The sequence below is a fragment of the Epinephelus fuscoguttatus genome, linkage group LG8, assembly GCF_011397635.1.
Source record: "Epinephelus fuscoguttatus linkage group LG8, E.fuscoguttatus.final_Chr_v1".
Taxonomy (NCBI): domain Eukaryota; kingdom Metazoa; phylum Chordata; class Actinopteri; order Perciformes; family Serranidae; genus Epinephelus; species Epinephelus fuscoguttatus.
In genome coordinates this window covers 27,794,380-27,821,849 of record NC_064759.1, presented here as the reverse complement: position 1 = coordinate 27,821,849, position 27,470 = coordinate 27,794,380, and the positions used below count along the sequence as shown (strand labels likewise).

At 40.6% G+C, this 27,470-nt stretch overlaps 1 long non-coding RNA gene across 2 annotated transcripts in view; it reads right to left on the bottom strand.

The window, feature by feature from the left end:
- Window positions 1-435: 435 nt before the first annotated feature.
- LOC125893875 (uncharacterized) overlaps window positions 436-27,470 on the bottom strand; it is a 146,034-nt gene continuing 118,999 nt past the window's right edge. The window contains exons 5-7 of one of the 2 annotated variants that reach the window (XR_007449934.1): window positions 14,072-14,131; window positions 4,769-4,870; window positions 436-1,962 (exon numbers count right to left, since the gene is read on the bottom strand). This is a non-coding gene — a long non-coding RNA (uncharacterized LOC125893875). Of the gene's footprint in view, window positions 4,871-14,071; window positions 14,132-27,470 lie in introns of both variants that reach the window. The other variant, XR_007449933.1, reaches the window with a different exon arrangement.

The following is a 27,470-nucleotide window of genomic DNA, read 5'->3' as shown; positions in this document are numbered from 1 at the left end:
AATATCATTAATAAGTCAGAAGCAAGGAAACCCAGAGGTCTTCTTTACAGCAAGATCTATGTTCACATTGCAGCTCACATGCTATTGCTATTAAACATGACTACTTTATTCATCCACAAAAAAAATCCTGTTCCTTTTTTTTCCTACTTAAAGCTGATTCTATATTTAAAGCACCGTTCATGATCCAGATAGCAGCGCACAGGAATGAAGCCAGATGTTGGACAGAGCTGAAGCCAGTGGTTTTATGCTCTGTTCCATCTTAGGAGATCTGTTTCTCAATGTATGATGGAATGACTGTGAAGTCAGGCTGGACTGACAGAATGTTTGACAAACTGCTCTAGAAAAAAATAAAATAATTTTACCTGGCATTTAGAGCCATACCACATAATGACAGTGAAATCAACTGAATCACAAATGATTTATTAAGCACTTTATTTAATCAAAGTCAACTCCATACAGTTAACATTCACACATTCAAGTAAAATCATTTTACCTTCCATAGCATCCAATATGTGCAGGATCATTCTGACTAACTTTAAATCAATCCAATGTGTGATTCAGACATTTATGTTCACTTATGAGGGCTGTTAAAGAGAAACTCAGCTCAGACCTCCTTCCTGTTTTGTGTTTTCTTGTGAGACTTAACAGTTATATATCATCAGCATGCTGTAGAGTGCCATATATACCATTTGCACTGTAATGGTATGTCCTGTAGTCTTTGATTTTCCTGTCTGGCCGACTGACTGGGGGCCTAGAGCAGAAAGAGAGGAAGTGTGATAAACTGTCCGTGGAAAACATAGGGGGCCCATGTCTGACCACTGTAGCAGGGGTTAGTAACCACAGACAAAGATGGAGGGAGGCAGATAGGGAGGCTTCAAAACTGTTCACTGCAGGGGTGTAACGGGCTAACCCAGCTCTGGTATTTTGGATTCTCTACATTTTCTTTTCTTGTGCAGAGAAAAAAAAATGTTTTCTTCCATGACTAATTACATATGACTGGCTTAAACACTTCAAGATGTTAATTAGCCACGCAAGCAGTCACTTTGGCCCATACTGAACTATCTCAAAAACTATCAAATGGATTGCCATTAAATTTTGGTTCCCAGAGGATGCAGCCTTGAGACTGGTGATCTTTTCATCTGCAGTAGTACTTATCCTTTGAAATGTTTCAACATCTACAACATGAAATGTGTGTAGACATTTACAGATTCCTAGATGATATATCCTAGTGACCCCCTGACCTTTCCTGTAGTGCTCCTATGTGGCTGACATTTGTGATACAACTACTGGATTGATTGTGATTTAAAAAAAAAAATAGGACCAAACTAGTGTCACTCCCATTAGCCTCAATTGTTTTTAGTGCTATTTAGTTTGTGTTAGATGATAAATATAGAAAACATCAGCACTTTAGTATTGTTATTGTCAATATAATAGCATGCTGATGTTAGCATTTAGCTAATGAAGCATCTTTTTAAAGCCCCACAGAGCTACTCGCTAATTCAGTGATAAACACATTCCATTTCCTATAACTTCTTCACAATAAAAGTTCCCCCTTATTTTGTAATGTAAAGACCTTTATTTTGAAGTAGCAAAATATGAAAATGTTGGGTTTTCAACACTTTTACAGCTTAAAGTGAACATGAGACAGTTAACTTAAGCAGATATCTGAAACTACGAACAGGGGCACAGGAGAGAAACTAAACTCCAAACCACAGAAATTCAGTTAGAAGCTACAAAAGTATTGAGCGCTGAATACAATAAGACTTTTCACAATGTCTTTCTCTCTGGTCTTATACAGAGACATCAGTTGAGTCATGCAACACACACTCTTGCTGGGGAAAAGGGGGTCATCAGGGATCGGCTGCAGTCGGCGAGACATCACTGCTATCCACTTGGAGGCAACTGGATGTCCTTTTGGCCCGGCTCCAGAGATGGTCCTTCCCTCATGCAGCTTGGCATGGCCTGGCATGTTTAAATTGACAGTGGGAATGCAAATCAGGCTGGCATGGTTTGACTCAGTGTGGGCAAGAGAACAAGTGGAAAAGCCCCATCGGTCTTGTTTTTATTAGCCTATTGTAACATGAGGGTTGTGTGTGGTGGTTGGGTCACTCTTGAGAGTACACAGCAGGATGGAGACAGATCCTCTCTTGAAGGGAAATTTCAGTTTATTTCAACCTGTCTCATATCATCTAAATTTGTTTCAAGTGACATGAAGTTAAAACGTAACTGAACAGGCAACCTTCAAGTGCAAAGTTAGTCCACTAAACAAGCTTTTTCTCCACAAAGACCGCCTCATATCGTTAGGATCTAAAATACATGAATTAACAATAGCATTTAGGTTACACAAAAAGAAGTAGCAGATATGATTATTAATGATGTAAGGGCAAATATCTTACTATATAATGACGAAAACTCTGTCTGTCTGTCTGTCTGTCTGTGGGGGTGTGTGTGGGTGTGTCTGTGTGCCTGTTCCACGTTTTTCTCCTCACTGACTTGGTCAAGCCATGTGAAATTTGGCACAGAGGCAGAGGGTCATGGAGGGATGCGAACTTTAAATGAGCATATCTCATGCCCCGTATGTTGTAGAGACATGAAACTTTGCACAGAGATCCCTCTCTTCATGAGGAACAAATTTGCCTCAAGAACCCATAACTTCCGGTTATACAGATTTTCCGCCATTTTGAATTTTTTGAAAAACACTTCAAATCGATCTCTTCCTAGGAAGTTTGACCGATCTGCATGAACATAATCTAGGGACCAATATCTAAAGTTGGTCCCTAATCTAGGGACCAATATCTAAAGTTCCCTGTTAGCAAAAGTTGACCCCATTATTGGCCCCGTCAAACAAAATGGGGGCGCTAGAGAGCTAATTTCTTATCTAGGCCTAACCGCCATATCGATTTTTACTAAACTTGGTAGATATGTAGAACAGGACGCCTCAAGGTGACTGGAGAAATTTAACTCTAATTGGCAATTAGGTGGTGCTATAACAACAGAAAAATGCTTAAAAATGGCTAAAATGCGACCGATCGCTGTGGCTCCCCTTGTGGCCCAACGTTTTTTTTTTTGTTGGTGTGACTAAGTCATGGTATGGTATGCTGTACATAATCACAGAAACTGTCAGTGTGTCATTCTGTCAGTCAGTCAGTCATTCTACCAGTGCGCCCCACTTTTAAGTCAATACAACATATAAACACTTTAACTATCTGCCTTTCAACGTGCTGCCTCAACTACTAATGTACAGTTTTAGCTCACTAACTATCCCACTACTGGCAATGGTACTACTGTACTTCCAATAAAGCAATCGTACTAACAAATTCACAAAAACTCTGTCTGAATACATTGCTCTTCTTAATGGGTTCAGTTGACTATTTAATCTGCAGTTTCCTATGACCTGTATCCCAAACACACACCATGTGAAACTGTACGTGGGCAACTGTGCACTCAATGGGTATGGACTAGTGGTCAGTAATATGCAAAGAAGACAGCTTGGTTGTGAAAATATGCAATTTTTAATATAAGAAAATAGGTAAGTAAAGTCTGAGTTGACTATAAAGTAAAAAAAAAAGAAACCACATAACTGGGGATGATAGCTAAGGTAGGCCTACACATTTTATTACTGCTGAAAGATGTTTTCAGGTCAAATTGGACTTGTGAAGATAAAGAATGTATAGTAAGTGAACCACAGACATATTGTAAACAAAGTTCAAGAAGGGTATTTACTTATTCATTTTAAACACCAATGTATCTATGCCCACTTTATATCTCAAGTTACCATCATTACCACAGCACCCTGCAGCAGGCCACTCAGCTACTTAAAGGGCTTTAAAGAACATGTGTGGGGAAAGTTGTTAAGAAAGAGATACTCTGGGCTGCTGGTGAATTTTAATGCTACAAGTGTAGTTCCATGTTCTCACGAGTCTGTTGAGTGACCATTAAAATTCCTCATCCAACCTTACAGTACAGAGATGTATCGCAGAACAATACAATGTTCATTAATTTTCTATGTTGTGGTGATAAAAGGGAAACGCTGTGCATACAGTTTTTGTCACATGAGAGCACTATAATCTGGGAACATTTCTCCACAGAGTTTTACATATTGCATGAGTACATGTCCTTAATGTTGTCTTTGTCCTCCTGTGACCGAATTGGGATAATACTTCTTAACAGATACAGTGCATTTACAGTACATAAATATGTTATTGTACCAGACACTATGATTGTCAAAGCTGTGTAACACTGAATCCTGTGATACATACATTGTTCTGACTGCATGTTCCATCACATGTACATACATGAAAAGCATTAGCAAAGATTACGTCCCGCAAAGAGGAGCATGCACAGTTCTGTGAAACAAAATGTGAACAGCACATAAACAGCACATAGTTATATATCAGTGAACATGAACAAGGCCAGGGTTTTCAAATCTACCATATAAGCACATGCTGGCACTGAAAATTTCATGATAACAGACACATTTATATTATCTTGAGAAACACAAATTAAAACTTCCCAGCAAGAACTGTCATGACTCTCACCATATAATACATAAAAAACAACATCAGTGTATAATGATTTTCAGACTTTTTCACAACCAGTTATACTGTGTGAAAAGTAGCACTTAAAAAACCCTTGGTGATTGCACATCCTAAACTTCTAATTTAGACTCCAGAGCCACCAGATGCTGCAACATACTGAAAGTTCAATACTTGAACTGCAGTTTGAAAAGTTATGTGACAACAGAGATGACAAATACATGTTAACTTACATGTGACAAATGTGTGTAACTTAACAGTTTTTTCTCCATGAAGCTGTTTTCTTCACTATCTTCATTTTCGTTCTCCATCTTCATGCAGGTGTCTTTTGAGATCTGCATTATACACACACACACACACACACACACACACACACACACACACAGCACACAAATACAAATATAAATGCATGAAAATATTTACATAATTTTATACCAAAGAACTAAAGCAGTAGAAGCTTCACTGTTAAAAACAGCTAAATTTTTTATTGAAATATTTGGAGCATATCCCTGCTGATGGAGTGTGTGGGGGCGCCTGCGATGATATATGATATTGCAAACAGTCAGCTGCAGTGAGTCAGTCACCAGCGTTACACAAGATCACCACAGATTAATTACGTGTGAAAGCTGAAAGCAGCTGTGGGTGTGGCTTATTACGACAAATCTAAATCACTCAGCATTTCAAATTCCAAATTTTAAAAACCAAAATAAATCACCAGTTTCTTCCTCACCATGTTTGAATAGAGATTTCTTGAGATCATTTATCTGCTGATTTATTTATTTCATTACTCATTTCTCTCTTTTTTTGTGTGTTTTAAGGCACAAAACAACTTCACATGTTGATCTACCTATAAGCTCTCAGTCATTAGGGTTCAAGCCCCAAAAAAGCAGAACCCCACTGAGCTTGTGCCGATTTATTATCGGGTTCAAGCACTGAGGGGGCAAAAACCTAGAGATTGTGCAGGTTTATTTGAGTTTGTGTGAGTGCCTGCCAGCTTGCATTATCGTAATCTACACACTTTACTATTGTGAAAGCTGGCAAGCAGTGAGCATGTGCACAACATAATTATTCATGGTGCCAACACCCCCACCTTGTGGCCATTAGTAAAACACCACCATGCAACTTATTTACCGCCATATCTCTTTAATGAAATATTCCACGGTAACCAAATTTAGCAAAGTTGCACAGATTGGGGTGCTAAACAAGTATGTCATATTTGATATAATTTTACCTGTAGGTGGCACTAAAAGATTTGAAAAATTGCTGTTGTAGCAGCAGGTGGGACCAGCCGCAGCCACAGCTTACAGCTGCCACACAAATTTTCATCAGAAAACGTTACGTATCAGCTTTATATAGTCTTTTATTTTGACATTTTATTGCCGGATGTCTCTTGCACATGGTCTTATCTTTGACGTATGATCAGCACTTTAATGTTTAAAAATTAAGACATCTTGACTGTATATTTGCAATAAAAGGCAATATAAGATGGTGAAACTTTAACAGACCCCCAAAACCTCTAAGGAAAACATAAATGTTCTAAGAGCCTCTAGCAGCCCTGACAGGTTGTGCTGCTCTTAACACCCCATATTAACAACCACACCTGAACTACCTGACTGTCATCTTTAACCCCTACGCTGTTGCTCTTGGACTGAAAGCCTTAACCAGAGGATCATCTCTGCCTGTGGTGGATCTGCAGCTTAGGGTCTGTCTGAGTCCCTCATATTGCCTTCACTGTATAAATAACAAATAGTGTGTATTTATTTGCATTGCATTTGCACTACAGGCCATTATCTACAGAGACGAGTTCTTGGAAGATAATGACGTTTGCTATTTTGGGAAACTCAACTCAACGCATCATTGCTCAGCATGTTGGAGAGTGTAAGTTAAACCCTGAGTGTCTATGCAAAATGAAAATGGCCTCATAAATCACCACTCTTTAATACTATATCATTAAACAGGAACTGACATAAATCACTACAAGTCTGTATTATCCCCACGGGGTATGTGTGCTTTGCACTGTCAGGCTGTCTGTCTCCCAACATGTCAGTCTGGCAGACTTCACGTCTGGATCACTGTTATTATGACGATCATAACATTTAACAGGGTATGGTATTTTAGGCACTCTTATGATTTATCCAAAATTGAAAGCCAGTGTCTTATCAGAGAGGCTGGATGTCTATATGTGCTGGACTTGAGAATATACTGGAACTATAACTGACAACAGTGGGTTTGTGTTTAATTACAAATCTCATGTAAAGTGTAAGTGGAGCTAAATGCAAAAAATCAATAATTTAGATACAGCATATAATTACAGACTTAAATCTTTGACACATTTCTCAGTGTCAGTGTAAGAAAAGTGGCTTTCTGTGAAAAAAAAAAATAAGACCGTCCTCCTACAAAAAACAGCTGAATAGCTCATCAGTGCAAGCAGGTTATTACGACCCTTGTTTTTAAAAACTGCGTTTCCTTGAATGGCCACTTGAGGCTGGCTCCAGAAGCGAGTCAAATCACCACAGATCCTGATGTTAAATGCCTGACTCTACAGCAGAAATAACAATGTACAACAATTGGTCTCTAAAGCTAATTTCAACATTCATGACAACTGTACAGGAGATTTACATTACACTTTATTAGGGCCTAATGTTAAGCATGTTTAAAGGCTGGGCCTGAACAGGCAGTCTGCGAGGCATCACTTCACTCTGTAAGTCAGATTCACCCTTCATCCAAACATGGTCACTTCTGGCTCCAAAAAACCAAGGTGGCAACGACAAAAATGCCAAACTCAAGGCTCCAGAACAGCAGTCCATAAACCAGTGGATGACGTCACATCAGCTATGTCCATTATTTTATCCAGTCTATGATTTTACAGTACATAAGGTAACGTACTTAATATGATTGAGCAGAATACTGGGATTAGACAAGTATCTGCTATGCATACTGTACCTCGGATACGAGTACTATACAAGTAAAATGAGTCAATATCAGTACTTGTTATAACGAGAACTCCTCATTTGGGTGGCTGTGTTTAATCTCTTACTCTTGTGCTCAAAAATAATCTGGATCTGGATTGTTCAGTAAATAGTTTTCTAATAAATAATAAATATAGCAACTTCTAATCAACCCATATCGATTTCAGGCTTAAAGTAACAACTTCAGATTATGTCACACCCACTTCCAATTTAAACCCCACCCACATCTGACCTAAACCCCGCCCATTTCGACTACAGATACAGATACACAAAATTTTGTTGGTTTAACCTGCGTTCTCGCTCATCCTTAGAACTCAACTTGTGTCACATACATAACATAAATGAACTTAATGACGAAACTTTGGTTAAGTAACAAAGGAAAGTATTTTTAACCCAAACCATGATATATAAGTAATTTTGTTGTTTAAACCTAACCAAATAATTTTGGTGCCTAACTGTGATCATTTCATAATGTTAACCATGTTAACCACCACCAACAGCAAACTCAATTTTGCCAGGTTCACACTACACAATTTTTTTGTCCGTTCCAACAGTCACTATGTCAGATTGGGCAGCTGTGGGGGTCATAAAATCTTGCCATGATTTGGCTGACAGACATGACAGACTACAAGATGGTCCATGACCAATCAAACCTGGTCATCTTTAACAATGTGTGTGATGTCATCGGATAATTCTTGTCCTATTTTTACAGTTATTGTTATCATGTCAGTCATTGTGGCTATTCATGTCCTAGCCGAAATGTTATTGTAATAACATATAAAAGTGGCACCAAATGGCAGGAGCTACATCTGAAGCACCGCATGAAAACTATGCAAGTCAATGCAAATGTTTCACAATAAAAGCCTGTTTAGAAAATAAAGGGATTCTCTTAAGCAGGGGCTTTTAAGTTTAAACAGATACAGGAAGTGTTGAGTTTGCACTAACTTTAACAGGGCAAACAAGAGCGGATTAAAAGTAAAACATAGAAAAACACAAGAGAATAATAAATGGCTCTAATGTAGTCTGTTTCAAATGAAGCTGGTACTCTCTGCAGTTGTGGAAAGTAAAACCCCCGCCACTATTTTTTAATTGTATAACTTTATATCCGTCTCCATTATGGAGAAATAACATTCTTTGCTAGCCTGATGCTAATGGTCCTGGGTTGCTGAAGTGCCTCTGCTGTTTCACGCCATAATTTTTCCTTTTTTACTCTGTGTGGTGATGTCCATGGAGGAAATATCAAAAAGGCTGGGGTGTTGTTGCCATACAGTTGTCCAGAGTGTAGCAGATTGCTCTGTGTTTCTATTGGTCTAGCATGTTTTTACGCATGCTAGACTTTCTGTTGGGACATCGTGAGGCATCCCAGTCATGGCATTGGTTGTTGTCTACTATGACACATTACATGAGATAAAACAGTGGAAGATCCGAATCGACACCGTACATCGCTCACAAGTGTGAGCCCAGCCTTAGTCTGGGGAGGAAAACACCGCTATATAAAAACCACAGCCTCATCTGAAAAGGAACCAAAGCCAAATAGGCTGGCAAAAGAGGATGTATTGTGGAAGTCATGAAACTTAAATAGAGTCAGATATTATGGATTTGTGCTTAGAACAGCAAATTAGACAAAATTACCCGCCAGACTGTGTCTCTCATATGTCAGACAGTCAGACAGTTCAACTTTATCAGTGTGTCATCTAACAGTGAACACTGCCGCTCTGACTCACCATGACAAATCTGAACACTCACACACAGAACACACACACACACACACACACACATGCGCGGCCACAAAGAACAATTGTCTAATGTGCTAAAAGCTTTCAATAACTTCTTTATTCTTGCACAGTCTTTAAAAATGAACTGATGTCCACAGTTCATTGTTACAGTCTTATCAAACGTGAAATCCTGAGCTTTTCTGAAGATGCGACCCAGTGTAGGATACTTAATTGTCCGGAATATGCGTGCACAGTCATCTCAGCGCAGTCCCTCTCATCCTCTCGGTGGTCACGCAAGACCAACAATAGCCTTTGGTTTATATTAAACACATGAACACATGGTTTCTTACTCACGAGTGTAAACAAGCAAAAACAAAAGCAGTCACCAATCAACAAGACAACGAGTCAGCTCATATAATGATGATGCTGAAGTGAAGAGGAGGGGAAAGACAGCGTGTGTGTGTGCAGAAGAAAATGCAAACCCTAAACAAATTAAATTACATCCCAGCTTTCTTCCTATGCGTCCTATTTTTCACTCCCTCGTTCCACTCGTTCTTTTTCAACTCATTTTGCTGCCTCACACTCTGGCTGTCCCCCCCCTCCTCCCCCCTTTCATTCTTTTTGTCAGTCTCTGTCTCTCTCTCCATGAGCAGACAGGCAGAGACAGGGAGACTGTTGTTGTGCTTGCAGTCTGACACTATCAGCTCATAAATCCCTGTCAACAGCTTGTATGTCTCCTCTCCTCTCCCTCCTCCCTCCTTCTCTCTCTCCACTGCTGAAGGAGTGGAGGAACCCGATGACCTGCCAGCGAGGGTTTGACTGGCACAGCCACACAGACACACACTCTCACACACACATAAAGACACATTTAAGAAAAGCAAAACACACACAGAGACATGCACCTATGGATGTGCTGTAGGTAGATATAGATAGATAGATAGATAGATAGATAGATAGATAGATAGATAGATAGATAGATAGATAGATACTCACACAGGGGCACCCTACAGAATTGAAAAGCTGTGTTTCTATGATTCCACCTCCCTCTGTCTCCCTCTTTCTCTTCCTCCCTCCCTGTCTAACTTTCCCTCAGGCGATGTTTGCCGGCAGACAGTCATCACTGACAAGCGCTTCCTGTGGTTGGGGGTAAACACCTGGGTAATGAGGCCACACTGCACAACAACCCAAAAAACACTCCACCAAGGTTTCGAGCCCTCTCTCACCGCACGTGACACATGCAGGCACATAGGGGCAAACACACACATGCACGCACGCACGCACGCACGCACACAGTCATGCATTCACACGCATGCACACAAATCCTGCAGAAACACAAGCGCAGACATGCATGCACATAAACACACGCGCACACAGCCGCACATGCACATGCTTGGCTCAGACTGCTAAACAAGCAGTGAGCCAACCCAGCCATGTCAGCCAAAACTCAATACCCAGACTGACTGCAGCGTTAAAGGCACGCTGTAGTGAGCTGAGGTGAGGGGGAATGAACCGAAGTCAAGCTTCTTCTGTTCCTTCACCGTCACTAATAGTTTATTCTCCAAACTTAGAAACAAATCCCAGCTCCGAGTGTTGTCAGTGAGAAACTCAGTTTGAACAATGTGCAGTATGTCTGAAACCCTGACTGACTGTGGAGCAAAGTTGTGCTGTGGTGAAGTGTGAGAGCTACTGCAGTGGAGCTGGAGCTGTCAGTCTGGCTGCAGTGTCAATGTCAGAGTTTTACACTGTTGAACTGCTGAGCCTTTAAGGGTGGGAGGGTGAATAACCTTTTAGACTTGTGCATGTCACTTATGACACGATGATAAAGTGGCAACATAGGAAACTTAATATGAATGCCAGTCCCAATGGTTTTGTCAAACATGTCTGTCATACTATAAGCCAGTCAGTAATGACGCACTATGTGCACACGGGGTGAATTAAGGGTGACTGGGACAGTTTTTTAATTTCTTCCTTCTGTAAACCTTCTGATCATAAAAAAGCTCAACAAATGCACATAGAGTTGTATTTGTAGAGTTCAAATGATGTTTTTCCAAACAACGTTTTATGTCGGGGCTTCAGGACACTTGGATCACTACGGACGAGCAGTATGGAGATATTTTGTGGTTTCAATTATGTGTTTTTGGACGTTTGAATCTGGGGCGCCGTAAGCCTCCATTAGGTGGAGTTGTGTTGCTACCTCCTCTCCCCTTGGATCTCCACAAGTGATGTGAGGACTCTAAAACTTCACCTGATCCTCCATCGGCATATGGGTGAGTAAATAATGGCCGAATATTCATTTTTGGGTGCACTATCCCTTTAATTCCAAAAATAGACACAAGATATGAACACATTTTTTACAGATTTTAGAGCAGTAGTACATCATAATCATGTTTCTATCAATGGTTTGTACAGTATATTTGCTATGAAAATGTTATGACCTTATGATTAAAACTAACCAAAGCTTAAGTCATTTTCCTCGCCTCATGCATTGCATGGTCAGTTTCCTGTTTGAATCTTATCTCACCGACCTACGTGGCATGCAATTATGATTATGTGGTTTCACAGCTATGGCTCAGCAAAAAAAAAAGTTTTTTTTTGGGAGGTGATACAGGTGATACTGTCCCATTTGACCTTACAGTATGTCCTCTTAACTCACCCTACTGGAATAAAACTGCTTAGTTATGCATGTGTCTGCAGTATTAGTTGCTCCTCCAGCATAGAAAATCTATTTACGATGAACTCAGTGTCCCCTTGATACATTTTATAACTAGTGAATGTTATCACTTGTAACATTTTAGAGTGTGTATTTTTTAACAGGTCTGTTTAAAGAGCTAAGTTTTCTTTTTTCTTCTCTTTGTTCCATGCTAGGCTAACACATTACGGATCTACTGTATATGTATTGGATGCACAAAGATTAAAGTTGTATAGGGGATCAGTCTACTTATGTGACTACTGATCTGGCAGCATATGCAATCTTGTTTTCTTCTCCCTTTCTTATTCCTTTTATTTGTGGAGAAAATGTTAGGATGTACACAATCTTAAAGCTTTGAGTCGAGGCCAAAGACAACTTAAGAGAATCATTTTGAGGCAAAATAGATGAGGCAATTTACCCAACAACTGTAACCAATGGTGCATTTTCATGCTGCTTTTGTTCTGTACAATGTACTGTTATCCAAATTGGTTTTGTCACAACAGAATTACATCTTTCTGCTCTGCTGCCTCAAAATATTGTGCACATATCAAAGCTTCAAGGAAGTTCCGTGTCAAAAGCACTAGAGTGCAAGTGATTCACTCAAGAATCATCTTATTGTGTTATCTCTGGACAATACGGCGCAGCCCGCATCTCATGTGTCATAGGAACAACAGGGAAGCCTGTAGTGAATCATCCGTCCTGCCAGAGTGGCAAGGCTGGAAAAGCCTTTGAGCACTTTTAGTTTTGGAGAGGTTTTAAATGTCCAAAGGACATCAAGCAAGGTTTTTGTGTTGAGTGTAATTAACTTTGGCAAAAACATCATGTAAACTGTGCTCCTGCGTGCACACATATGGCAACGTCTAGCTCTGCATGTGTCTGTACGCATGTATGCGTGTGTGGCCCGCACATGTCTTTGTGTGCAAAGGAAATGGCTGACAGTGAAAAATGTGACCAATTCTAATTTTAATTGCCAGTGAAAAAAAGGCCTCAATATTTATGGGTTCTGTCCAGACGAACAGAGAGGAAGGGTTTAAGCATGAAAGCATATTCCTTATCACAATTAAAAAGTGCTTTAACATGACTGCAACCCTTTGAAGTTAGATTAGCAGTAATACTGGACAGATCGGCCAAGGCTTCGAACAATGGAAACTGAATGGGGGAAAAAGAAATTATTTAACAGAGCCAAAGGTAATGCTTCCCTTTCGTTGTCTCTCTTTTTTTTCTCCCTTGGAATTAGCCTCATGCTATTTTTTTGATAGATTTTCTTGTGTGGAACCACTAATTTCTTCTTTCTTTTCAACATGAAATTACTTCACGTGTACATGAAAAAATATGCTTGGAGTCCAACCTAGGGACTTGATTGAAGGGCCCAAAGAAGAAAAGAAAGAAAAACTAATTTGACAGCACAGTTTGGGATCCTTGTTAAAGCATTTGAAGCCTGGAGTGAAAGAAAAAAGCCTTCCTGGTTGTACATAAGGCAAAGCTGTCGAAGAACTGTAATCATAATGAGTTCACATGAGTGTCTTGATTGTAAGGATCTGAAACCATATATTGTGTGGACTGTATAAATGTGTGAATAACTGTGTGAACAAGACGGCTACACATACAAACACACTGTGGAAGACACATATTCACACACAAATACACACAAACAAACTGTGGACTTGTGAGTTAAAATTCCCATTATTACAGAATGCCATTCAGACAGTCCTTACATAAGGACATACAAACCCATGGGAAGACACAGGGCTGCAACTGAGAGCTGTGTAATTAGAGAGAATGAGAGGAGACAGAAAGCGAGCGAGAGAGAGAGAGAGCTTAACCCCAGGCACAGAAACAGGAAGACAGAGAGAGGGAAGAAGAGGTGACAAGGTTGAGGGAAAAAAAAAATCCTCCTGTGTTAACCTGAAAGAGAAAAGAGACAGGAACAAGGAGGGCAAAACAGCAAACGGAGAGCAGCTGCTGAGGATTTACTTGTTGTAAATAATTCATGTAATCAGCTGTAGAAGCACAGAGGCAGAGAGAGATGGAGACACAGACAATAAGAGAAAACAAATCAGGGCTGCGAAGAGAGAGGAAAGAGAGATGGAAACAGAGAGATGTGCAGAGACAGACAGGTATTGTATACTGTAATAGACAACAAAGAGAGAATGTAACACTTACCCTGACGGTCCTCCTGTCTAGACCAGCTGATCTTCCTCTCTGACTCTCACTCTGCCACACCTGAAAAAAACAATAACTGTGTTTACATGCGTTGGGCTCTGGTTACATGCTCAGCTTCAGATTTCTGCTTCCAGGTTATGAGGGACAACCAAACCTGTACCACAGGAGTGGAGGAGATTCAATATCTCTTTTGAACTGGTTGCCTGTGAGCTTCAGACATGGGACTTTTTTAGCCCTCTGAAAGGTGTGCGTGTATATCTGCTTATGAAGCCTACTAGTGTATGTGTCCTATGATGACAAAAAGATCACATCAACTTTATGACATGTTTTCATTTGTTTATTTATGTATTTAAACCCCCCGGCACCAGTAATGTTCCCTTTTAGGTCAAACTCATATTGCATGTGTTAGCATACCCTTTGCTGTCAACACGTTTTCATACCTAAAGGACAGAACAGGTTATTAGTCAGTGACTCCCAAAAGGTCATATTTGACCCTCAGAGAGTATGAGTGACATGCGTGTACTAAAGGTCATAGTTTTGAACACATGGTTAACACTGCAATACTATTGCAGTTAGGCACCAAAACTACATGATGAGGTTTATGTTTGATCTGTAACTTAAGTACTACGCATGCGGGACATGAGTTTGGGAACTTGCATACATGACAAAAGTTATGCTGACATGGTTACGTAAGTTAAAATATGTCTACAATGACTTTTCCTTTCACACTGGAGAGATACAGCAGTGTCCTGGGTAAAAGTCCTGACCCATCCATCCATCCATCCTGACCTCCTCCGTACACGGACATGTCATTCTTTAAACTGCGTCACACCTGACTTCCTCCTTTGCTCCCACCGAAATTTCCACAAACAGTAGAGGTTGCTACTTCATGCCAGGTTCACTTGGGACATGGAGGTGTCGGTGGAGATTCTCAGTCATCCAGGTCATGGTAATTGTAAGTGCTACATCGTAGGCAACTGGACTTGCTTGCGTTTCTTGAAGATGTTTCGCCTCTCATCCGAGAAGCTTCTTCAGTTCTAAATGACTGGTACAGAATTGCAGGCAGGGATTCACACCCACGCAGGGTTGTAAAGCCTGCAACTCTGTACCAGTCATTTAGAACTGAAGAAGCTTCTTGGATAAGAGTCGAAACGTCTTCAAGAAATGCAAGCAAATCCAGTTGCCTACTCTATTAGCACTTACGGTTTGGGACATGGAAGCACCTCAATATGTGAGGCCTATCTCTCTGAGTTGGTAAGCAAGCGATTCTGCTTGTCCGCTCTTTCGTAATCATTGTAGAGTTCCGTCTCTGTCTGCTTGCATGTGTCTGCTCGTCTCTTTCGCTTTCTGTTTAAACACAACTGGCAAATATCTGCCATAATTGACCCTCTGCTAAGTCCCATTCCCGGACGCAGACTGGCCAATCATAACGTAGCATCAGGCCGGCTCAGACCAGCGTCCAACAACAACACAGCTGTGCTCCATTGACTCTGACGCAATCGCTTCAGATTTTTGTAGATTTGGAGCTAAATGTTGTGCCTGGGGCACATTGTGTATTAATGATACTCGTTACCTGGAGAGGTTGGAAAAAAATATATGTTTCTTCCTTGTTCCAAAATCAAACCCTGAAAAGTGTAGGGTTAGCTAGCTAGCTACTGAAGATATAGCCTACTGAATGTATACACATGCTGCTTTTGCTTTGTAATGATTATAACAGTGAAAAAAAGACGACCCTGCTGTACAGGAACCAGTGAAGGGAAGCAGGGAAACTTCACTTTTACACTGTGATCTGTAGCCTGTAGTTCAGCTTTATCTTCTAACTATCTTTGTCTTTTTAACCTGTTGTTGCTGCTGAGTCAGTTTGACATCCTGGATATATATCCTTCAAACACAGACTGTAGACCCCTCTGTCTGCTTCTCTCTGGAATCACTGTTTCATTCTTCCAAAAATATTTTAATATTTCTTCAGGGAGTGCAGTTAGTTACAGTGTGGGCTCCATGCTTACCCTGACAGCTTGTTGGACCATCACAAAGGGGCGGGGCTTAGCAAAAGGTAAACTGTTTAACATAGGCACCAAAAGGAAGCGAGCAGTGCTCCATGGAAAATAGGCATGGTTTTGAGGTGTTGCTGCATCCAGTGTGAACCTAGCGTAACAACAGATGTAAAAATGGGTCATATTAAGCTGCTTGCATGGGAGGACCTAAACACTTCCTTGTGCAGAACTGTGTTGAGGTGGCTGATACTGAGTGACATTACTGAACATAAAAACTTCACCTTCACCAAAATTCTGTTGTGTCATAGTCCTGATGTTTCAGACCAAAATGTTTCAGGCTCTGACCACATTACAGTAAGAATGTCAGTTAGCTGCACTTCCTGGCAAGGGGATAAGCATGCATCAGCCTCCAGTTGTGACTTCTACCATACTTTCAGGGCCATTGCAAACTGAAAAACCTAAAACAACTGAGTGAGCAATGAAATGCAGTGTCTGAATCCTCTAATATATAATATATGCTGATTACAAATATCCCCGCAGGCAATATTGTGAATATTATCACGGGAGCTGAACTGATACAGAGTGCTAAACCCAACAGCAAACATATTACATATGTAATAGCAATTACACATAACTACAGCTCACCCTGTTTAAAATGTATTTTTAGCAGACGATGTAATGAAGAGCCATACTTAATGTATGTTATCAAACTTTCTGCAGAATTAATCATACCTTAGTATAACATATTATTTACTTTCTGCTTTCAGTTGATTGATAAATGAAAGCAAACAGTGACATTAAATTGCATGAATGTATAATCAGAAAAAAGCTATAAAAACAAAATGTAATACATTCAGAAATGAGTTTTTCTCCAGCAAGATCTGGTCATTTAATTCCTCTCCTAAATTATGACACCACTTGTCTTGCTCTCCCATTTTCCCCCGTCACCCACCACTATAAACTATGGTATACAGATTAAATCATAAATACCACATAAAAATAACGACCTCATTGCACTCTTTCTTTGCTCAGTTATACACTCTTGACGCCCAGGAGCTTTTTGAGAAGATGCTGATCCACAAATTCCCATGGGTTTGGTGGACTGGACCGGAGCCAGTGGAAACTGCAAACAAACACTGGAGCTGCTGTGTCTGATGCGAGCACAAACAACCTCAAAGCCCTCATTCTCACACATCACATCTGTGTGTGTGTGTGCGACTGTGCATGTGTTTGGGTGTACGTGACGCAAAGTGCGAGAAAGTGGGAGAAAAGTGAGAAAGAGATCGTGTGCGTCTGTGTGTGCGATTGCAAGGCCCAGAAGGCGTTTCAAAGGCATTACAGCATTAGATTTATGAGGGCATTCGCAGTAACACTGGCAATTAAACAAAGATCCCAGCTCCTGTCAAAAGTTCATATTAGGTCTTACTGTGGCAAGAGAGTGTGGGAGGGAGTGAGAGTGTGTGAGAGGGGATGGAGGGTAAAGAAGGAGGTGAAACTGGTACACAAGAGCGAAACAGAGAGACATTGAGAAAAAGAGCCAGAGAGCAGAGGAAACAAACAGAAAACAATTTCAAAACGGGGGGGAGAGAAACCTCTCATGACAGGCCAAAGGCGAGAGAAGGACACAGCCAACAATTCAAAGAGCAACCGAGAGAAACTGTTACCAGCACTCCCCTCCGCTCCTGTCTCTCCACCCCATGGTTTCAGCGGCCAAGCCCACACCACATTATGGGTCCCTGGGTTTCTTATAATGGCTGGGTGTGTTCTGATCCCGCGCTAAAGTCATCGGCAGTTAAATCCCATTCCTAATTAGTGGTGGGAACCAGAATGAAAAAGGGAACAAGTAGGATCGGCTAAGGAACAATTAAACATCAGTAAGGGAAAACAATATTTTCAAACAATATTTCACATCATGGGGTGTGATGGTGCCACATAATGAACGTGTGCTCATGACGCTGTAGATTTCAGCTGACTGAGAATATATGCCACATCTCCTCTTTCTCTTAAATGTTGTACCATTCTCTACTTGATACAGAAGGCCTGTAGCTGCAGCCAGAACATCATAATATCTATTGATGTGAATCTTCTTATACAACTAAATTATTGATGACTTGGATACTGGAAGGAATATTGATGAAAGGCGTCAACTGAACACAGTAGAATTTAAACATGAAGACCCTTTTCCATGCAAATTTCCATGGTCCACAGCACCATTTTGGCGGGAACTGCCCATTAGTTCGACAGCCCATTGGTTCGACATAACATTATTCTAACCAAATTAAACTCATTGTTCTGAAGTCTGTTCCAAAATCATCATGATGCCCTGTGGTTAAGGTCTGGTTAGGTTTAGGCACAAAAAACACTTGGTTAGGGTCAGGAAAAGATCTTGGTGTGGGTTAAAATGAAAAAGAAAGTGACAAACACATAAGCCGTGAGCCTGCTCCACCTCAAGCCGGTCGCGGCGCACCATATGCCCGCTGCGAGTCGTTCAGCACCGCGGACAGTCGGACTAATGAGATGTCGAACCAATGGGCTGTCGAACCAATGACATGGACCCCATTTTGGCATCTCAAAAAAGCAACAAATTGCAACCTTGGATTGTCATCTTTGCTGTATATCAGATTCTGTTTATGATAGTACCCCTGATATAACATAATAGTATGGAAGTATGGAAACGTCCATATGTTTATGGACTGCCTGGGGTCCCATAACCACTTATCTATACCCAGTGCACCGGCCATAAATTGCAAAGATGACATCTGCTTGTGCCTGTCTATCATTCAGACCTCTTGTACACCCTTTTGTCAGTGCCACTGTCAAACTGACAAACAATGAACCTTAAAAATGGCTTCCACCTCAATGTTTTTTTAGGGGGCAAAACTTACAAAATTCCTAACGGCAAAAACATATGCAATTCTTAAAATTGCGTGAAAAATATTTTACAGAATCGAGTCTCAAATAGCATCAACATGACATCTGGACGAACTCTAAAATGTACAACCTCTATTTGACTTGACACAGGATGACCCGTAAGCATGTCTCGAGGGAGGTCAAAGAATAATGTTAACAATAAAATATGTAGCAGTGTGTGTGCACAAGTCTCTATTTTTGGTGAATTTTACTGCTTTTCTCACTCATAGACCAGAATGCTGCGGTGTGCCTGAGACCACTTCAAACAGAACGTCCCATTCAAACCACATTGTCTAATAATGGCTAAATAACGACATTTATCGGAATCACTGTAACAATTGGACATTGAGAGCTAACAGATGTATGTGGTGAGCGTTGCTTTGAAGTCTACAGATGTGCTGAAAACATGATATATAATACAATAATTATATGGTTACATGCAGTGCATTATGTCCATTCCATGATGCCAAAATGGCAGTCCTGCTATTTAGGTCTTTGCTCAGATCACATTTTTGCTCAAGCGTGTGCTCTTACTGTAAATGACACACTGAGAACTATATGCACACTGGAATGTCCCAGTGGCTGATGTTCAGAATCTCAACAATGACTAATGTAAAGATGTCAACGATGATATATTGAGCTTTAATTGTATGTGTATAGACTGGTGTGCCTGTGAGTGAGACATCAGTGTCAGCGATGGGAATTTGAAACAATCAAAAAAAATGAAGCTGTAGCGAAAAAGTTCAGTCAGGAAGACAATACTTTTAATGCTCAGGCTGTAAGTTTCTTTCTCACCTTGCCAATCACTCCTTGCACATATGCTCACTCTCTATCTCTAGGTGTCATTGTCCCGGGTCTGTCAATTTAATCATCAGTTATCACAAAAAACCCATAGCACAGCGACACACCTTCTCTGTCAGAAGGTGTATCATCTTACTACTCCTCTTTTTAAAAATGGTTCTTTCTCTGCCATACTTCCTTCTTGCTGTTGTCGTGCGCTCCTTCCACCTCTCCATCTACACCTAGTCTTTACAGATTCATCAGCCTCATACGCCTCAGCAGTCAGCAGCCTCAGAGTCATCAGCCACCACCACAATCAGTGTCTGGACTCCATGGGAGCATTTATCCTTCTGTAGCTCAGATGTCTCTTAATCACAAAATATCTCCCTCTGGTGTCCAAGCACCAAAGAGCCTTGCCATTCAGTGTACCCGTGGAAACAGTAACACATCGAATTCAGATACTATTTTAAATGTGTTCAGTGATAAATCTTGTCCTGGTGAAAGGAAAGCCAGACATAAAGAACACATCCTACTGGATGCACTTTGCAGTTTGGCCTTTGACATCTCTAAAAAGATGCCTTTTTTCTTGGACAAACATTACTGGCAGGAAACCAGTATCTGTGCTGTATCTGTAAAAACCCACTTTCTCTGAGTGTTGAGAAGCTTCTCCTTCTTTAAGATACTACCCAGGCTCATATATTTCTTTGCCAGTTATTTCTTTAAGAGCCACTCTCTGTCACATAAAACTATTTTCATAAGTCGGATTTTGGACTATTGTTGGCTACATCAACCACTGTGAGAGAGGCTTCAGAAAGCAGTATATAGGATTTAGTGCCATCTGGCAGTGAGCATAGTAGATTGCAACCAACTGAAACTTGTCCCACATGCCGACTCCCAGTTAGCATTCCTTCAGTGTTCATTGTTTCGTTGATTTTTACCGAGAGTTGAAGCACTCGTAGAGGTCTCTTCCTCTCCTAAACAAAGGAACCATGTGATTTTAACAGGTAAAAACACTGAATAAAGCAGTTTCACATTAAAAATCATGGTTTCTCCAACGCTCTTTGGCCCATCACAGATGGCTCCTGTGTTTCTCTCTGATATCTCAACATCTAGATTTAAGGAGGCTGTTACCAGGAGCAAATATCTTCAGGGATCTCTTCGTTTTCAAAACAAACAGACCTGGGATCTCATTGTTAAACACTGCATAACACAAAACAAGGCCTGAAAGAGGCAGACACCTCTTCCCACACAAAAGATGCGATGTATAAAGACAAACTTGATGGAAGAAATTTTGACACACACTTACGAACATTTTGGAGATGGGAAATTGGCGATGCAGATGGTGAGGTGGAAGCCTGATTGTAGAATTTGTCAAATATTTTTTTTGGCACATGCCATTTTTGGCTTTTGTTCGTATGTACATTTTTAGTATGGATCCTAACAGTTGTTTTATAAATGAGATCCCTGGTGATGTAAACTGGTAGAAACACTGAATAAAGCAGTTTCATATTAAAAAACAGTATTGCTTTGTTCATCAATTCATCATGGAGGTGCTGCTAACTATGGTGGCCAACGTGAAAAGGCAAAAATGGGAATGGACCCATCTAGAGCCAGTGTATGGTTTGTCTATTCTGGGCTATTGTAGAAACATGGTAGGGCAACATGGCAGACTCTACGCATGAGGACCTGCTTCCTATGTCGATATTGCCTCATTGTAAGATAATGAAAACACAAAAATTCTTATTTTTAGGTGATTATACACTAGAGAAAACATCCCATATTATAATATATGTAACAGGGTCAATTATACAGCAAAGTCAAATATACATTTGTAATATTAGGTATTTTAATTACACAAAATTTGTTTCAGTTGTTATTACCTGACATGCTCAGGCCTCCACAGTCAATATGTAGAACGTTTGATACTAGTTTCTGTACCCCTACGTTCATCTTTGAGGTACCCCACCTGTAAAGGGGTGTCTCCTGCCTTGCCTCTCCCCTTTTGCTGTTGTGCTCCATGGGAGAGGTAAATGACACTGCTCTCGTAGTAATTTCTGTGTTTTAGCACTGTTACGGTTTGTTCACACCGGGTGCGAGGTGAATTTTTCGCGTGATAAGATTACATACAAAGTCAATGTAAAGACAAAAATAGACGTGAATTTGTGTCAGCGCGAATGATGCAACGCGAATGGAGCGAACACGCGAAATTTGCGTCATTTGCCTCTTCGCGCAAATTTAAAATATTGAACTTGAGCGAAATATTCGCTTGATGCTGTGTCGGGGCAGCCAATCAGCACTGAGATTTTCCTGTCGTCACCAACATCACTGACGCACTGCTGTCCTGCCCACCCCTGCCCCGCGTTGTTCCAAAAATGGAGAACAAGCTAATAAAAGCTGTTTGTGGCCACCCTGAGCTTTATGACGTTACGTCCCCAAATTATAAGCTTCGGACCAAGAAAGACCTGGCGTGGAGGAAAGTGAGTGAGGAGGTCTGTCTGCCTGGTAAGTTTTGAAAATTGATTCCAACTATCGGCTGTACTTTCCTATCAACAAAGTTAGCACTAGCATTAGCCCCAGTTAGCACAACCGATGTAGCTTGCTTTCCGACCGGCATACTTGTCTGATTTACTTGCCCCCGGTGTGAACACACTGTTACTCGCGCAAATGACTCGCGTGAATGTCGCGAGTAAAAACAAATATTCCAGCAGTCAAACTTGAGCGAATAAAGCGAGGTGAATATTTTACTCGCGTCAGGTGTGAACACACTGTTAAGCTGTTTATAAGTTCATTTTCAGCCTAAACTTATTGTATTATACGCTAACATATTCCTGTGTCACTTAGTTATTGTGGTAAGTGACTGAATTGATTTTGTTTTCACCTCTTGCTGTCAGAGTTGTCAGGAATAAACGGAGATCACCTCCAAAGATATCCACAGTCTGGGCCTCTTCATATCAACACAACACAGACAACACTAAAATCCACCGGTTACACTTATGTAATTTCTGCCATCATACATCCCTATATTCTAAATACTGGACCCTACAAAGCTCACTAAACTCATAGTGGAAAGGGTGCATGTGTAAACTATGGAAAATGTTGGACTTGAAAATGATTCAATGGCTGCTGTTGCAAGTCGCAAATGTAATGTTTCTTTAATCAGCACTGTATGGACTTTTTGTAGCAGAAGACTAAAATGTCGCCAGCCTGCACAGCCCTGCACTCAATATACCATGTGTTTCTCAGTACACATGTGCAAGAGTTCAGTGCCAGAAGCAGAAAACTGCACATACACTAAATCTCCCACGACACATATAATAACATTTAGCCATAACCATTGAGCTTGTGAAACTATTAGATCAAAGACGGGCTCTAAGATGTGGTACAGTGATCCAGCAATCTATCATCAGTCCGGTGCATACAGACGTTAGCAGCGAGCTAATGTTTGTTTTTGTGTTAATTGATCTAAGCTGCAAGCATGCATTTAGCTTTCAATGAATGCGAGGCAACAGAGTCAGTTTTCGATTATGGAGTCACTGTTGGTCTTTCAGTAAAATTCATCCCATTGCTTGAAAAATAAACACATTTTTGTCCAATTCTTTCATGTTTCTCTCTACTTTTCTTTTCTTGCTGCTCCCCCTCTCTGTTTTATACTTTCCTCTTGTCAACACAGTTTTTCTCAGTGTTATGTTAGAAGTCAAATGTGCTGACTCGCAGCACGGCCTGTGATGTCAACACACTGGAATGCACCCCCATCTCTAGAGGGGTGGACTGGCGAGTTTAGATTTGATTGACAGGTGGTGAGTCAGGCCACTGAGTGGTGGAATGTGTGCTGAAAGCAAAAAAAAAGAAAGACAGCAGAGAGTCAGAGAAAGATTATGACTGATTGACTGTACCTACTGAGCAATTAGAGTGAGATTAATTGGTTGGTTGTCACTTCATTGGACTGTTATTATAGCCTAGCTGCTCCTCTCTGGAAACCATTTAAATGTGAGCTAATTGGCATAATTGTTCTGAAGATGACAGAACTCCTGCGGTATTACAGAACTCACTTCGCTTTTCCTCTGTGGGTTAACAATGAACAAAATGGTAATTGACAAAATGTTGCAATTCTGAGAGAGGAGGAAGCAATGAAAGACGGCGTGGAAGGGAAAGGAAAAAAGAAAAGAGGGTAAACGCAAGAGGAAACAATATCATGTGTGCACAAGTGAGTGCGCGTGTGTGTGTGTGTGTACAGTATGCGTGTGCATGTTCAAACAGCATGGAGTTGAGGTCATGGAAACTTAACCGTCTGTGTGTTTTGGCCTTTGGATTAGCCAGGACATGCCTCTGCTCTGGATGGAATGCGTCTTTATCACACACACACACACACACACACAAGGTCAGGCTTGGAAATTAGAGCACTGTCTAAGATGACCTTGTGAGGCCTCGTCTATAAACCAGTTAAAAACTTTGTAGGATTTATAAATGATCCATTCAAAGCACTAAGACATATCGCATCATATATTCTTGTAGCTTGAGTTCATTGTGTATTTATGATCTTACTAACTCATACACTTTAAATCTTGATACTGCTTTTAATATTTAAATATGTGTGGTAAATATTTGATTATTTGTGTATAATTAATGCAATACTTACTGCATTATTGTCCAAAAAAACTTGAGCCTCTGTATCTGTGTATTTTTAAACTGATAGAATATTTACACTGTGCAAGGAGGAGTCAACCTCCAGAATTTGTTGTCGCAGAGATTACATGACATCAGTAGTGTTCAGGATTTCGCCAGAGTTTGCAAAATCATTCATTAAAAAGACATCAAGTTATGTGACACGGCTGATAGCGAGCACGGTTTTTGTTTTTTTTGTTTTTCAGAGATGTGATGGAAACCAATTAAAGATAGTGTTTTTCCTCACAAAGATCTCCAAGATGATCGGCCTGATAAACAAGCAGAAGATATATTCACTTGCATCTACTGCTGAAAGAGGATCTTTCATAACTTCAAGTGAAGCAGCCTCTGTGCTGTGTTTACAACCAAAGTCAGACTCAAGATTTTTTTTTTTTTTTAGATCCTGATGATCTGAGGAGGAGGCTGGATGAGTGCAAATATTTCAAGCATTCTATCTAAAGAGCTAAAATAAGTGCTGAGGGCTGACACAATACTTCTACCAACCTTTTTATATAAAAACCCTCTACATTACTGCTCCTGTGTTTCTGTTCAGTTTTGCTTTCCGACATGGAGCTGACTCTTGATCTTTGGAACAGCACCCAAAGAAAATGCTCCAGTGATTATTACTTTAGGATAAGTGTATCATATCTATAATAGCATGACTCCAAATGTGCCGTATTATTACAGGATTACCAAATTAAATTATGTGCATAAATGTCACACCGCATACTCTGGATCATCTTGCCCCATCTGGAATTATTTAAAATCTTTGCAGCTGGTACAAGAAGCATACCGAGATGTCTTTATTAAAGAGATGTAATATTTTATCATGGAAACGTTACAGTTTGCATGTTTTAAAGGAATTAAACCAGCAAAAACAAGAGTTAAAGAGACTCTACATTGCTGGACATGTTTCCCGTCGAGTACTGTACATCCTCTTAAAAGATAAAATCCACCCACCACCTGGAAAGAATTACAGTAGGTTACAGTTGGGCATATCTTTCCCCCAGTGAGCAGGAAATGGCTTATTTCTCCTGAGTAGACCCTGTCCCAGCTAGGGAAGTGGCTAACCACATGAAGCTAGTGTGATCCAGTCTGTTGACACACAGTAATTTGCACAGGTGAGAGAGGTATGAATACAGCAGAGCCTTGTGTAGTCCCCCGCCACTGGGGAAAGGAGGTCGTGTGGAAAAGGCATGAATCCATTTCATTCATTAATCCCAGACTGAGATTTGTTCAGGTTTTAAATCACATATGTAAAACAAATATTCTTAAACAGTTTTATAAATAGAGTTAAATGGAGTTGTTTCAGGGCGGGAGCATTACTGTAACATCAGCCAAGTACAGCACTTAAACAGTGTGGAATCTGTATTTAATTCTAAATGACGACAGGACGCAAACGCAGCAGATTAAGGGTGATATATTGGCAGAAAGGTGGCACAGTGGTGCAGTGGTTAGCATTGTTAGCAAGAGGGTTCCTGCTTTGAACCCCAGGGTGGGGGAGCCCTTCTGTGCGGAGTTTGCATGTTCTCCCCTTGTCAGCGAAGGTTTTCTCCAGGTACTCCGGCTTCCTGCCACAGTCCAAAGACATGCAGGTTAATTAGTGACTCTAATTTGGTCGTAGGTGTGAATGTGAGCATGCATGGTTGTTTGTCTCTATTTGTTAGCTCTGTGATAGTCTGGCAACCTGTCCAGGGTGTACCCCGCCTCTCGCCCGATGTCAGCTGGGATAGGCTCCAGCCCCCCGTGACCCCCAACACGATAGGCAGTTACAGAAAATGAATGAATGAATACTGGCAGAAATCAAATATAATATGATCTTTTTTTTTTTCTTGGTGTATAATCATATGGAGAAAAAAAAACAAGTTTTGTTATCTATGAATGTGCCGTTCATGTCTACATAGAGAGTGGGTCCTTGTCTATGGAGATCGCTATATTGCACCACTATTTTTCTACAGTTGTCCAGAAAGGACAAGTCAAACACTGGCTCCAGGAAGGACCATTTGTGTTTTCACATAAAGGCACCATGATAGCAGCCACTTCGTGACAACAGCATCATAAAAACAGATTTTTTAAAAAGTGAAGCTGTTTTATTCAGTGTTTTACTGGTTTAAATCAAAAAGTCTGTTTAGTTTTTTGTTGTTGTTGTTGTTGTTTTTTGAGAGGAAGAGACTTCTAAAGATAATTCAGCTTCTGGTACAATACCTCCTGAATGTCTGGAGCTTAAGTTACCAGAGAGAAAAAAGGTGAGCACAGATTAGCAGGTGCAAGGCTAGTGGCCTGTCATGCTAAACAGCATTGGGGAAACACTGATTTATGATGTGAAACTGCTCTATTCATTTTTTTATACCTGGTTTATATCACTGAGTCCATATGTTTTGAAGAAGAGGAGACCAGAGACTACCCAGCTTGCAGTAAAAACCTCCTGAACATCTGTATCAGAAATAAGATGAGCACATATTAACAGGTACTGGGCTAACAGGCTGTCTGCGATGCACTGAACAGGGTGGGAGAAACACTAATTTGTAACATGAAACTGCTTTATCAAGTGTTTTTACTGGTTTTAACCACTTGGTCAGTTTGTTTTGGAGAGGAAGAGGCTTTGACAGATAATTTGGCTACTGGTACAATGAACAATTAACACTGAAAGAATCCTAACCGGGAGAAGTTTCAGCTGGTTGCAATCTGCAATCCTCAACACTAGATGCCATTAAATCCCCTAAATCTTCCACACTTGACATCTGAAGTGACTTTTCAGTGACAAAACTGGCTCAAGCAACTATTGTGAAGAAAAAAACAGGAATACCACTATCAGCTTTTGTCCACTGAGTGAAATAATGTACTGTCCCTTTAAAGCAAAAACTGTCATGCATGTGATCCTGCCCAGGGTCAATGGGGCTTTCTTTTGGAGTTTGCTTCTTTCCATATGTTTGTGTAGCTTTTGACCAGGTGTCCCAGTTTCCTCCAGTTCAAAGACACGTCAGGTGAATTGGACTGGAAAGGAGCCTCCCTATAGCATGCAAGGCTAAGCTCCAAATACATTTCAGCTGAAT